Source organism: Sciurus vulgaris, assembly GCF_902686455.1.
Source record: "Sciurus vulgaris genome assembly, contig: HiC_scaffold_339_arrow_ctg1, whole genome shotgun sequence".
Lineage (NCBI taxonomy): Eukaryota > Metazoa > Chordata > Mammalia > Rodentia > Sciuridae > Sciurus > Sciurus vulgaris.
Window position 1 is genome coordinate 265047 of NW_027632708.1, and position 12770 is coordinate 277816.

At 37.4% G+C, this 12770-nt stretch overlaps 1 pseudogene across 1 annotated transcript in view; it reads right to left on the bottom strand.

Moving 5' to 3' along the window:
* Positions 1–11412, bottom strand: part of LOC306652622 (chromodomain-helicase-DNA-binding protein 1-like) — a 43050-nt pseudogene extending 31638 nt beyond the window's left edge. The window contains exons 1-6 of the transcript in view: positions 11304–11412; positions 7457–7569; positions 4343–4449; positions 3436–3547; positions 2554–2585; positions 2109–2115 (exon numbers count right to left, since the gene is read on the bottom strand). The product of the transcript in view is annotated as a chromodomain-helicase-DNA-binding protein 1-like (transcript). The remainder of the gene's footprint in view (positions 1–2108; positions 2116–2553; positions 2586–3435; positions 3548–4342; positions 4450–7456; positions 7570–11303) is intronic.
* Between the last annotated feature and the right edge of the window lie 1358 nt (positions 11413–12770).

Consider the following 12770-nt stretch of genomic DNA (forward strand, 5'->3'; position numbering starts at 1 on the left):
ACCAATAACAGGAGAGATGAATGAAGGCAGAAAAACAGCAATAAAAGTATTAGGCCAAGTAAGGTCAACCTCTGAACTGACACAAGAGCTTATACCAGGAGAATTAAATGATACAGCAAAGTTGAAAAGTCATATTATATATATATATATATATATATATATATATATAATTTTAAATATTAAAGTACAAACTTATGGCAAAGAGACACAATCAAGGGTCCCTACAAAGGAGAAAAAGAGGACACCAGAGAGAGAGTTGCCTTACCAGACAGGGGATAAAAATGTTTGAAACTAATAAAAACTGATTACATCTTCAATAAGACTCTAAAAACTGAAACATCTAGGCCATTAAATACAGAATTTGGATCTAAGATTTTCCACTAAATGAACTCAAAGTTAAGTGATTTATTATAGGATGAAGACCAAATTTCAATTATCATCTCAGAAATTACCAAGTGTGTTCTCATGAGTGAGCAAACTTTCACCAGGTAAACAAGGAGAATGTAGTTCATATTCCACCGGCTTCTCCGATAAAAAGGGCAGCACTAGGTTACAATGATGTTTCTTACCTACTTTGCCAGAATGATACAAGAGATTGAGAGAGGGGAATGAAATCAAGAGTATCATACCAAAAAAATATGACAGATGAGAGATTGGAGGCAATGTTCTATAAGAAATTGTTCTTTTCATGAGTCCATGTGAATAGTCAAAATTTTTGACTAGGTTAATGGGGGGGGGGTTGTAAGGTATGCCCAATACATCTGCAACTGTAGGCAGAACTATAAGATCATTTTTGCCAGGAAATCAAAAACATTCAAAAGAGAGTTGAAGCATCTCCCAAAAAAATGTATTTTATTGGAGTATGTTCTTGCTCATTTGACAACTAAATTTTAGTAAATATTATCTCCTATATAAAAGAGAAAGAAAAAGTAATTAGCCATGTTCAATACTACTTTTGTCACTACCCCTAACCCCCCAAAACAGGTTCATTTATCACTGCAGAAATCTGTCTAAAAACATATCAATTTAGTTGACTATGTACAGACCTAAACTACATGTTTTCAAAGGGGAGTTAGAGGGGAGAAAGAACAATGAATACATGGGATATACGACTTTTAAGCCTGTGAAACCATTCTGTGTGATACTATAATGGTGAATACATGTTAATGCTGGTTTTTTCAAACTCAAATTATGTGCAATAGCAAAAGTGATTCCATAAATTATGGACTGCACACAGGGCAGGATGGAGCACATCTATAATGACAACTACTTGGGAAGCTGGAGGATGACAAATTCGAGTCCAGCTTCAACAACTTAGGGAGACTCTTTCAGACTAAACAATGAAAAGAGTTGCACATGCAGCTCAGTGGTAAAATGTCCCTGAGTTCAATCCCTGCTACCAAAATGTAATTTAAAATGACAAATTAGAAGTATACTTCAAACATCCTTTCTAAAAAGTTAATTCTACAGCACTGATTGTTACTTTGTTATTTATTTTTAAGGCCTTTATAAAATTTTTCTAGACTGCATTTTAAATCATTGCACACACAAAAATGTGTTACAACTCTTTGTGTGGCTGTACACGATGTAGATTCACACCATTAGTGTAATTGTATATGTACAAAGGGTATTGATGTCTGTCTCATTCCATCTTTCATACCCACACCTCCTCCCTCTCTCATTTCCCTCTACATAATCTAAAGTTCCTCCATTCTTCTCTTACCCCTACTCCCCCACCTCTATTCAGTGTTATCATCCACTGATCAGAGAAAACATTCGACCATTGGTTTTCTGGGATTGGCTTATTTTTCTTAGCATGATATTCTCCAATTTCATTCATTTACCTGCAAATGCCATAATTTTATTCTTCTTTATTGCTTTATAATATTCCATTGTGTATGTATACCACAGAACTTTGTTATTTCCAGGAAAAGCCTCCTATATTACAGTAAAATCACCAAATAGCAGTCCTGAAAGATGACTATGCAAGTTACAAGGTAACAAATCTAGTGTCTAGGCAGGATGATGTGGCACCAACCTTTAATCCTAGAGATTCTTTGAGTTAAGGCAGGAGGATTACAAATTCAAGGCCATCCTTGGCAACTCACAGAAACACTGTATCAACATGTTAAAATAAAAGAAATAGGACTAAAGATGTAGATCAGTGGTAGAGAACTCCTGGATTCAATTCCCAGTACCAAAACAAAAACAAAGAAACAAGCAAACAAACAAAAAACTAGGAATCTACTACTAAACATCAACTATGTAGATGTAATCTCCGTTCTCACAACAGTCATCCAAAGAAAGACTGTTATCCCCTCTTTACCATTGAGGACACTGCAGTTCAAGGAAATTAAATAGCTAACTCAAGGACACATAGCTAATGAGTAGAGACTAGAACACAAGACTCCCACTATGTCTGCCTAAGAATAAGCAGAACCTAAAGAAGACAGACCAGATATATCAGGAAAGTGGCACAGTACCAAACAATGTAAGAAGAGATAAGAGTTCCACACACACAGCAGAGTTTCTGACAGAGTAAAATATACTCACAATTTTAGAAATGGTGCATCTTTTAAGCAAATCTAAAAAATTAAGGAAGACACATTAAAAAGACTGGTGTTGTTGGGGGTGGTGGTACATACCTGCAATCCCAATGACTTTGGGAGACTGAGACACGAGAATGACCAGTGCAAAGCAAGCCTCAACAACTTAAATGAGGTCCTAAGAAACTTGGTGAGAACTAGTCTCAAATGAAAAATATAAAGAGCTGGAAATGTGGCTCAGTGGATAAACACCCTTGAGCTCAATCCCTGGTATTTAAAACAAAAAAAAAGAAATTAAAAAAATAAAAACACTCCAATTGATACCTTCTGTTATTAATAAGCTAGTTTCTTATTTCTTCATAATTCTCTTAAACCACAGGCTCTAAGTCTTTTAACTTGTTAACTTTGTAAACACGTGTAAGCCCAATTTCTAAACAAGCACTATCATATGAACAGAGGGAGGTATGGTTAAGTGGAAGGTCTTACAGTTACCCAGTCTTAGTTTAAGCAAGGATATAAAAGGAGACTGGAATTAAGCACCCCCCATTCCTATAATCCCATTATCAGACATGATGCCTCTGTATACAAAACCCTCTCACCTGCCTGCTGGTCTCCTGCTAGTTGTCAAAAGAGGAAGCTAAAGTGCCACTTTCCAGGGAAGCTTTCCCCCTTGATCCACCTGGAAAAATAGAGAAATATATCTAGCTAACTTGAAGCACAGTGATCCTTCACTTCTTTTGGTCACAGTCCCTCTTTTAGAGCATGATGAAGATAGGCTGTCCCCCTAGAAAAATGTGTGCTCTCAAAAAATTTTAAATATAATTTCAGTGGATTTTACAATTTCTAAGGACCCAGGTTAGGAATTTTCTTTAAAGAAACAAATGAATACCTCATAGGTAGTCAGCAGTGCATGAAAATGACTCCTGCTTTAGATCTTGCCAAAGATGCACTCTTTCTCCTTGTCCCCTGCATACCTTATACAGGAAAGACCTGGAGAAAATCTAAATCCAAGAAAAGAGGCAGATGAACACAAATGCTAGAGTCATGAGATGGTGTGTGCATGTCATGAAAGGACTGCAATGTGCCCACACGATTCATTAGGTGCTGATCCCAGAAAGAATACTGGGAGTCTGAATTGTTATATAGCATAAGGTAAAACCTCAGAGGAAGGTCTGTGGTAAGCAGGGAGAAGGATCAGTTCTAACAGGATCTTGTGCTAACTGAAAATGCAATGATGTTTCTCATTTTGTTTACTTCCTATGTTTCTATGGGAAGGACAATTTCTCCCTTTGATAAGTAAATTTTATTTATGGTACCAAAAGATGCAATTTATATGACAATAAGAGCAATGAGAAGGGAGAGAGAAAACTATATTGAAGTAAAGCTTTGTATACTATTGAAATTGTTGGCATCAATCTGTACAAATTTATTTTAAGTGAAGATGTTTATTATAATCACTAGGGAAACCATTAAGAAATTTTTTTCAAAAATATATAAAAGAAAGGAAATAAAGACATCATTTGGTATGCTAGAGGATATCTATCTCAAAATCAGGCACTAAGGAATAAATACAGGAACAAAAAGTAGTAAGTACTAGCCTTGAAATTGCATAATGGTAACAGTAACACCCATTGGACCCTCCCCTTTCAGACCCTGTGTCTTAACCTACACTGTTTTGCTTCAAGCATTCTGGAATAAAATCATTGAATATGACAAGATTTTGATTTATGATATTTTACACATCATCTAGAAAAATATCAACAGAAATAATACAAGTCCAGCCATATCTACTCTACTTTTCCATCTCTTCTTTCCAGTTGTTCAAAACAGACAGGAAACAGAGAATCAGAAATGGTCCTTAATCATTTAACCTTTCTGCCAAGTAAATTATGAGAGCAATCATCTGAAACAAAGCAAGAAGGCAGTTTTGATCACATTTTCCCATAAGAAACAACAAAGTTCCCACAGCTGTAGGTTGAAAACACAAACTGTTATATATGAATTACTTCATAAAGAAATTATGGACAATCTTTCACACATTAGGACACTCATACATTCTTAGAGTGAAATTAGGTAAGCCTCAGTGAGCTTGCTGAGGAAATTGATGGGGTTCAATTACTTTAGGAGTTAATGAGCAATAAGTCTCAATATTTGTGTAATTGAACTTCTAACACAAGCAAAAAAAGTCAGAAAAAAATCAATGAAACACAACACAACTGATGGAAAAGATCAGGCATACTTAAAAACAGCAAGACATAAATGCTAAGACCTGACTATAAGCAGGACTTATACATTGTGGCCTCTGCTGCTGGCCCAGCTGCCCTGATGAGAGTGCTTTCCTTCCTTCCCAACTGTCTCCTGCCTTCTGTGTTTTTCTTCCTTCTGTATAAATTTACAGAGTACCTTCTATTGGCTCAAGTTCTATGTAAACTAAACCTATAAAGGCCCTTGGTCTTTTTTAATTGGTACATTATAATTACATTGAATAGTGGGATTTGTTATGCCATATTTGTATATGCTCATATCTAGAACACACATTCAAATGGGGAAAATAGACAATAAATCATTCTAAGTAGAAGTATGGGTATAAAATGAAACTTTATAAAGCCAAATGGGTATACTTCAGTGGATGCCTGTAGGCACTTATGTTTCTAAAATTGCTGTGATATACAAGGAAAAATAATACTCTAAGCGTATGAAAACATTTGAAGAGCTTGCATCCCCAAACACTGTGATATTTCTGAGGAAAAAATAGGTCCTAAAGCTCATATTCAAAATCCTGTGAAAACTATATGCTCAATGACATTCACATCAAAATTAACTTAAGTAACCAAAGAAAAGGGAGGGACTCATGACACATATCAATAGAATATTTAAGTAAATTATAAATTCTCTTGATGGCATTTTATACAGCTAGTTGAAAATGATTGTGAATATAATAAAATGCAACATTACAGTGGCAGTGGTACATTAACAAATAGAAACCATAGGAGCTGTATGTGCACTATAATTTTATTGATATAAAACATACTTGCTGCTTGCAGGTGATTAGAATGCTGTGATGATAGAGTGGCAGTTCACTTTTTATGACATGATCATATTAATTTCATAAAAAAAATAATTTTCTTATTTAACTATCCCAGCCCAAACTGTGCCCACAGCAACCCTCTAATAAGTTACTTAATTGGATCAAAATTTTTCTGTTTAGCATTCCCTGAAGAAACAATTTAGAAAAAAGTTTATCTTTTATTACCAAAAATCAGTTGTGTCTACAAAATTAATCTGGAGTCATTAGTGAATTCTATCAAACATCTAAAAAATAAACAATAACAATTCTACATAACCTCTTCCTGAAAATTTAAGAGGAACACTATTCAACTTATTCTATGAGGCCAAATTTACCAAAATACTAAAACCAGACAAAATTATTATAAGAAAGGAAAATTGCAAAGCAATATTCTTCATAATGTAAATGCAAAAATTCTAAACTCTTCTACCAAAACAGATTGGGAGTTGGTATGTATTTAAAGAATTTTAACTAGAGCTGGAAAGGCAAAGGACAAGTGGAATTTTCTGCTTCTCAATGAAGTCAGTAGGACAATTTCAATGACTGAGACAAAAGAGATTATAGGGAGGACACCCCACCTCCAGAAATTTGAGTTTTATTCTACTTTCATAATTTTCAGTGCAGGAATAAACCAGGAACATTTTCTTTGTCCAAGAAAGCTAAGAGGGATCAGTGATGAATCTCAGGGGACCCTACTGAGATGTCATATTGTGTTCTGAATAATACCAGATTGATGAGGTACACCTGGACTAAATAAAGTAGCTTTCATATAATCAGACTAGCCTACATGCAGCACTGCTCCAGTTCAAACTATATATATGTAAAGTGAGCATTGGAGGGGATGGGAAACTTCTAAAAAGATGATGAGACCCTTGCTCATTCTCACCAGTGACTACTGGTGAAACTTTCTTGGGATTAGAAAGATATTATCCTCCTAATTTCTGATCAAACTACCTGTGACATATCATAATTATACCAGGATATTTTTGGTATTCTTCAGATAAGTAATCCTTGTGTGATTAACCCAAGGGGTGTTGTAACTGAACTTTCTTTTAATCCAAGCCCACATATGTCAACCCAGGTCAGTATTGCTGATTATCCTGACAGAAGCATCAATTTCAACACACCACCTATTGATCAATGCCCAAGGAGGCCACATCTGATTCTCCATGTTTCTAGGCTCTACCTCACCTGCAACACTCTTTGAAAAAAAATTTTTAGTTGTCAATGGATCCTTATTATATTTATTTATATGTGGTGCTGAGAACTGAACAAGGTGCCTCACACATGCTAGGCAAGTGCTCTAACACTGAGCTAAAACCCCAGCCCCATACCTCAACCCTTTTAAGGCCATTAGATGTCTAAGTTGCATTTTGGAAAATAGTGTACTTCCCCTTCATTTCTCTATCACAGTATAAAAATGGGAAGCAGCCCCAACCCAAAACACCCCCACTGAGGAAGGGAGATTAGAATTAGAAGCAATACAGTTAACTTCATGAAGTGTTATTAAGTAGGTCAGAGTCAATTTGATCCTCGGGCAATCATACATGCTTAACATAGAGAAAAGTCCTAAGCCTGGGCCCATTAACTGCACTTCTCACTCAAGTAATTAACTCTTCTCGTAGATACATGTCAAAGCTCAGGTAAAATAAGGGTAATGACATGATTCTTAACCACCCCCACAATTAGAAATATCAACTCCAAGTTTGTGATCTCTTAATAAAAGTGAGGCATTTCATGTCCTAGTATAAAAATAGATCTTGTAGCTAACAGCTAAGATGGTAATGAAATGTGAGGAGGTATTTTGCTGGAGGTGTACAGTGCTTGTTCCACATTAACATACCTGGCAAGTATCACCAAGGCCCATCTCATCTCCCAAGATGCAGCCATTCTGACAGTGGAAGTGTTAGACCAGCCAGTTGACTTCCTCCAGTTGATAAGAGTGTAGATCAATTCCTAGAAATAAAAAATACAGCAAAACCACAGAGTAGACATGTACATGGGCCAAGCTCTAAGACTCTGAATGAAGAACATGACTTACATTCCCTTAATGTCGAATTTTACTGCCCATATGTTTTACTGGGAAGTTCTATGTATAAAAACATTAGCTGATTTCCAAATTACTTTATGTGCAGACTTGGGTCACCAATTGAAGCCCTAAAATAGCCTGTCACTGTTATATAATCCACTTGAGAGATGAGAAATTTAGCTTGGAATTTGTTCTCTAATGCCCTACTCATGCCATTGTCCTTTCCTGGAAATGAAGCGCCCCTGGTAATGATGCAACTTAACAAACAACATATGGATAGTTCACATGCTTGATTAATGGCACCCATATAAATTTGTCATTTGTGTTGTGCTGTTACTAAAGAAAAGGGGAACAGTAAAACACCATGACCCTGAATGCTCCCTTTCTGTTCCCAAAAACATACCAAAGTTAAGGGAAAAATGAGAGCAAGACTAATCTGGAAAGTTCAGAAACATATTATCTTAAAGGACACAGGATTTCTCTCATTCACACTGGGACTAGGGCAAGTTAATGTTATGTGTGAAAATCTACTTTCTTTGCATGTACACTGGGTCCGTTGCTCCTTGGAATGCTGGTCATATAAGCAAACTAATGCTGATGTCACTGCTTCTTCAATCTAACACATAAGCCTGCCTGAATGGGGATGAGCAAAGATCTGAGGACACTGTGGAAAGGATATATGTCACTCATTTGGCCAATGCCACTAAACAAAACACTACAGAAAGAGAGGTACTGCTTGGAGAAGCACCTTAAGAGATACAGATGCTCTCAGTCAGTCTGTTGCCATGGAACACTTCCTGCAGCTGCCACTGATCTGCTATAAGCTTTCTCCAATGAATCATGTCTCCCAAGATGTCTTCAAGCACCTTCTCTGGCCTTCTAACAACAGCATTACTGGGCTGTGGAGTGACACATTCTAAAGGACAAAATAAAAATAGGACTGTATGCTTCAACAGAGAAGCAGAGATATGATTGGAAATCTATGAGCATCTATCTTTCTATAAATAGTTCAAAAGTAAAATGTTGGAGTGGTAGATAAAGAGTGGCCTTCAAAGCATTCATGTGTAGACCCCAAAATCAGTGAGTATGTTACTTTATTTGGCAAATAAATAAATAAAGACACAATTAAGGTTTGGGGTCTGGAGATGGGAAGATTGTACTGAATTATCCTGGACTACTCAATCTAATTACATACATCTTTAGGAAAGGGGAAACTTTACTAGTTGTGATTAGGAGGTATTATAGTGAAGCAGACTAGATACCCCCACCCAAAAGACCCTTGCCATAATTAAGATTCTCCTCTAGTTAGATCAGCAGAATGTCTTGGGGTTTGAAGCTTCCTCTTTCCTGTAAATGCCAGGTTTGCACACAAAATGTGTGACAGAGTTAGTCTGCAGGCTTATTGTACGAAAGGATGTTATCTCTGTTTTCTTGACAAAAACTTATAAAACCTGGTCTAGGGGATGGGTCACAAAGCAATAGTCATGTAAAACTTCCAAGTCCCTCCTCCCACTGGATATAAACTTCAAAAATTTTCCAAAATCTTTGTTCAGAGGAAAAATTCTTAGGCAAGAGCTACCCTGGACCCTGCAGTCAATGAACCTGCTTCCTGAAAACTCCTCATGTGTCCAGCCTCTTCTGTCCTACAACAACAAAAGGATCCAATATATGCATGTTGCAGGATCTATAAAAGGAGGACAGAGGCTCTGGCATGTTTTTCAGAAATACCTTTTTTGTTTAGTTGTTTGGAAGAGCGGCCGCACTTGATCTGTTGGATCTCCAAGTTAGGCCTCTGTCCTAGGACTCCAGTAACAGAAATATTCAGGCTCTTGATTATATCAAGTAAATGTCTGGGCTATAATATTCTAAATAGTTTTGCAAGATACTACCATTGGAAAAAACTGAGTAAGATTACAAGGGATGTCTATTATGTTTTTTAAACAGAATGTGAATCTGTAATTACCATAAAAGACATTTAATTAAAATATGAAACTATATCAACAAAGATAATACTATTTAATACCTGAGACAACTGTAAAGATAAAAAAAAAAAAATCCAAGACAGTTAGGCAGAAAAACATTTAATGTGGGGAATTAGGTCACCATAAAATTTTTGGAAGTAGTCTCCATGTTTAGCTTCCTGGTACAACTTCTGATAACTTCTATAGAACTGGCTCATTGAAGTAGCATCATCCTCCATGACCACGAATCCAGGAACCAACCTGAAAGCACTGGCACAACCAAAAGCATAGGCTATTTCCCCAAATGTTTTACAAAGAACAGGAACTACTTCTGGAATTAGGAAAATAAAAAAATTTAACTCACAAAGAATAATTTCCCAAAATATTAATTTATTTTGGCAAATAGAAATTACAAGTTATAATATTCAATATTATGCCTTGTGCTACTTCTACTTTCTGTTTCTTTCCCTACACTATCAGTTTATAAACACCAGTTGATAAATACCCCCACTAATTTTTCTATATACTTCTGCTTTTACTCATTCTATCTCATCCTCTCCATATTCAAACCTCTTGTCTACTCACTTTCACTAACACATATCCACATGTAGATTTTTCTGTAGCTGGATATCAACATCAACGTGCACACACTGTTGATAGGCAAGCATTTATCCCTTTACACTTTAGTTGAGATATGCTGAACACACAAAGACCAGTCCAAAAATTCATACTTAGATTGGATAAAACTCTGGCAGACTCCTACTCTTCAGACATGCACCCTCTCCACACATCTGCATCCATCACTTTTCTAAGCAGAACACAGAACTGCACCTTTGGTTTCCTTCTGAGAACAACAAAACCTCACACTCCCGTGGTATTTAGTGCATAAGTATGAGCTGAATGAACAATTGTTTTCAGACTTTGAAAATCATTATTCACTAATCTAGAAACTCGGTGCACAGGGCCCATCTTGGCTTTGTTGTCTCCTGTACCCAACACCCAATAGGATGCTCTCACTAGCATTTCGATAAAATGATGAGTAAATGACTATATTACTATTGAGCACAATTCTGCTCACTCTGCTAAGACACCACCACATTCCAGACCTGATAAATAAAGACAAGGAGTTTGGGAGGGGCTGAGTGGAGGGTGGGCGCTACAGGTCACTCCCCACACTCTCCAGGCTTAGAAGACCAAGAGGAGGTCAGATGGACCTGGAATAAACAACACATGCGATAAGGAGCCTACAAACTTTTGCTTGTTTGCATTTGTCAAAATATATCTTTGAGGGTGATTAACTAGGGGCAAATCATCAACTGCACCTGCACAGTCAACTGAGAAGAAATCAAAAGTGGGACATGAGTTTTCAGAGTTTTACCAAAGCAACCGCACAGTCCAGGCCTCCAAACCACAGGAACCTGATGGACAAATGCACAGCCTTGGGCTCCAGGACAGTGTCTGTTCTGAGACCTGCTCTTATCTTTGCAAGTTTCCCCTCCCACCGGCCTGGCTACCCGGATAGGGCCCAGGCACAGCTCCTTCCCCCATTCAAGGGGCTTGGGCTTGGTACCCTCTGCGCCTACCCACTGCTGGCAGACCGAAGGCCCCAGGGCCCGCGGGAAAGCAGCCCTCATGACCCTGCTGGCAACAGGCCAGTGCCCAGGAGTTGGCAGGTCTGAGCGATTCTTCAGCCCACTTACCTGTCAGGTTGTACTGGCTTAAGTCCTCCTCCTCCACCCAAGTCCGCACCGACTCGGGTCTGCCCTTCGCCTGTAGGGCTAGTAAGAAGCCAGGCACGTCACCCTCCATCTGGCCAGGAAAGGCTCTGCCCGCCGGTCCTGTGTGCTTGGCCTTTCCGGTGGGCCAGGGAAGACACGGCGGGCACCGTGCAGCTGCCAGGGGGCACACGCTGAGGATGTCTCTGAGCTGAAGCTGCTAGTCAGCATCAAGATTAGTCCAGGAATTCTTGGGTAGAGTGCTGGAATGGCTACTCCATTCTCAGGAGTGTGCTCAATTCTGTTGACTCTAGTGATAAGTTGGTTTAGACTCTGAAATCTCCTGACCTGTTTGTTCTCTGCTAGCTGTAGGCCTGGTGAAAGCCTATGAATGTAGTGAATTGAAATCACCAAAGATGTTATGCCACCAATGATGTTGGGAGTAGATTAACCAATGTGTTAACTTAAGGATGACTCAACATCAGTTTTGAGTGATTTTATGATGGAATATACCACTAATACAAATATTATGATAAAAGCAAAATAGCTGCATTTTTTATGTAGTTATAAGTGATACCCTAAGGAGTTTTCACATATTTTCTCATTTAACACAACAACCTATAAATAGGTCCTATTTACTATGACTTTGAATGGTAATTGGCAAAACAGGGACTAGAAACTATTATTTTCTAAATAAAATCATCAGAATATTATTTCCATGTAAGTTAATCCTTGTGTTTCCATTTTATAATTGAACCCCCTTTAATAAATTTATTGTTACCTACAAAAGAGATCAATTTAGGTTGTTTTTTTTTTTCATAGAAACTCCAACAAAGTACAGTTTTATGAGGCTAATTTTGTGTCTTGAGTATTCGAGAATACAGATTGAGTCACCTAATTTATGTGCCAAGCACTCCTTATGACACTAGAGATTGAGGTTACTAATCTCATGGAGTTTATATTTAAAAAGAAAAAGACAGACAATAAATAAAAATCCAGGAGTAATCAATGCTAAGATCAATGCTGAGTCAGAAAAACAGTGTCACAACATAGGGCCACATTGATTTTATGCAGCAATTTTCCTGTTACACAAGTTCTACACCAGAGACCTAACTCTGGGGATCCTAACAAATCTGAAATGCCCCAAAAACCAAATGGAAAAAGTAATGGGGAAAAGAAAGAAAGAAATTTTAATCAATGTTACTGTATTGGAAAGGCAAGTGATTTCAAGTGTCTCAGTCCTATCTTTCAGGTTTGATGTGAGCTTTGCCTTAAATAGAGAAAGAACTGGGGCCAGAGGCAAGAGCTATGTGTAATAAGCAGGCTTCGTCAACTTGTGTTTGGCTTATCATTTTCTTGAGTTATGATCACACCAAGTCTTCCTGGTGTTGAAAAAATTGCAGCAGTTCCAGGGTCAAATTCTTCTTGCTTCATATATTATTTATCTATTAG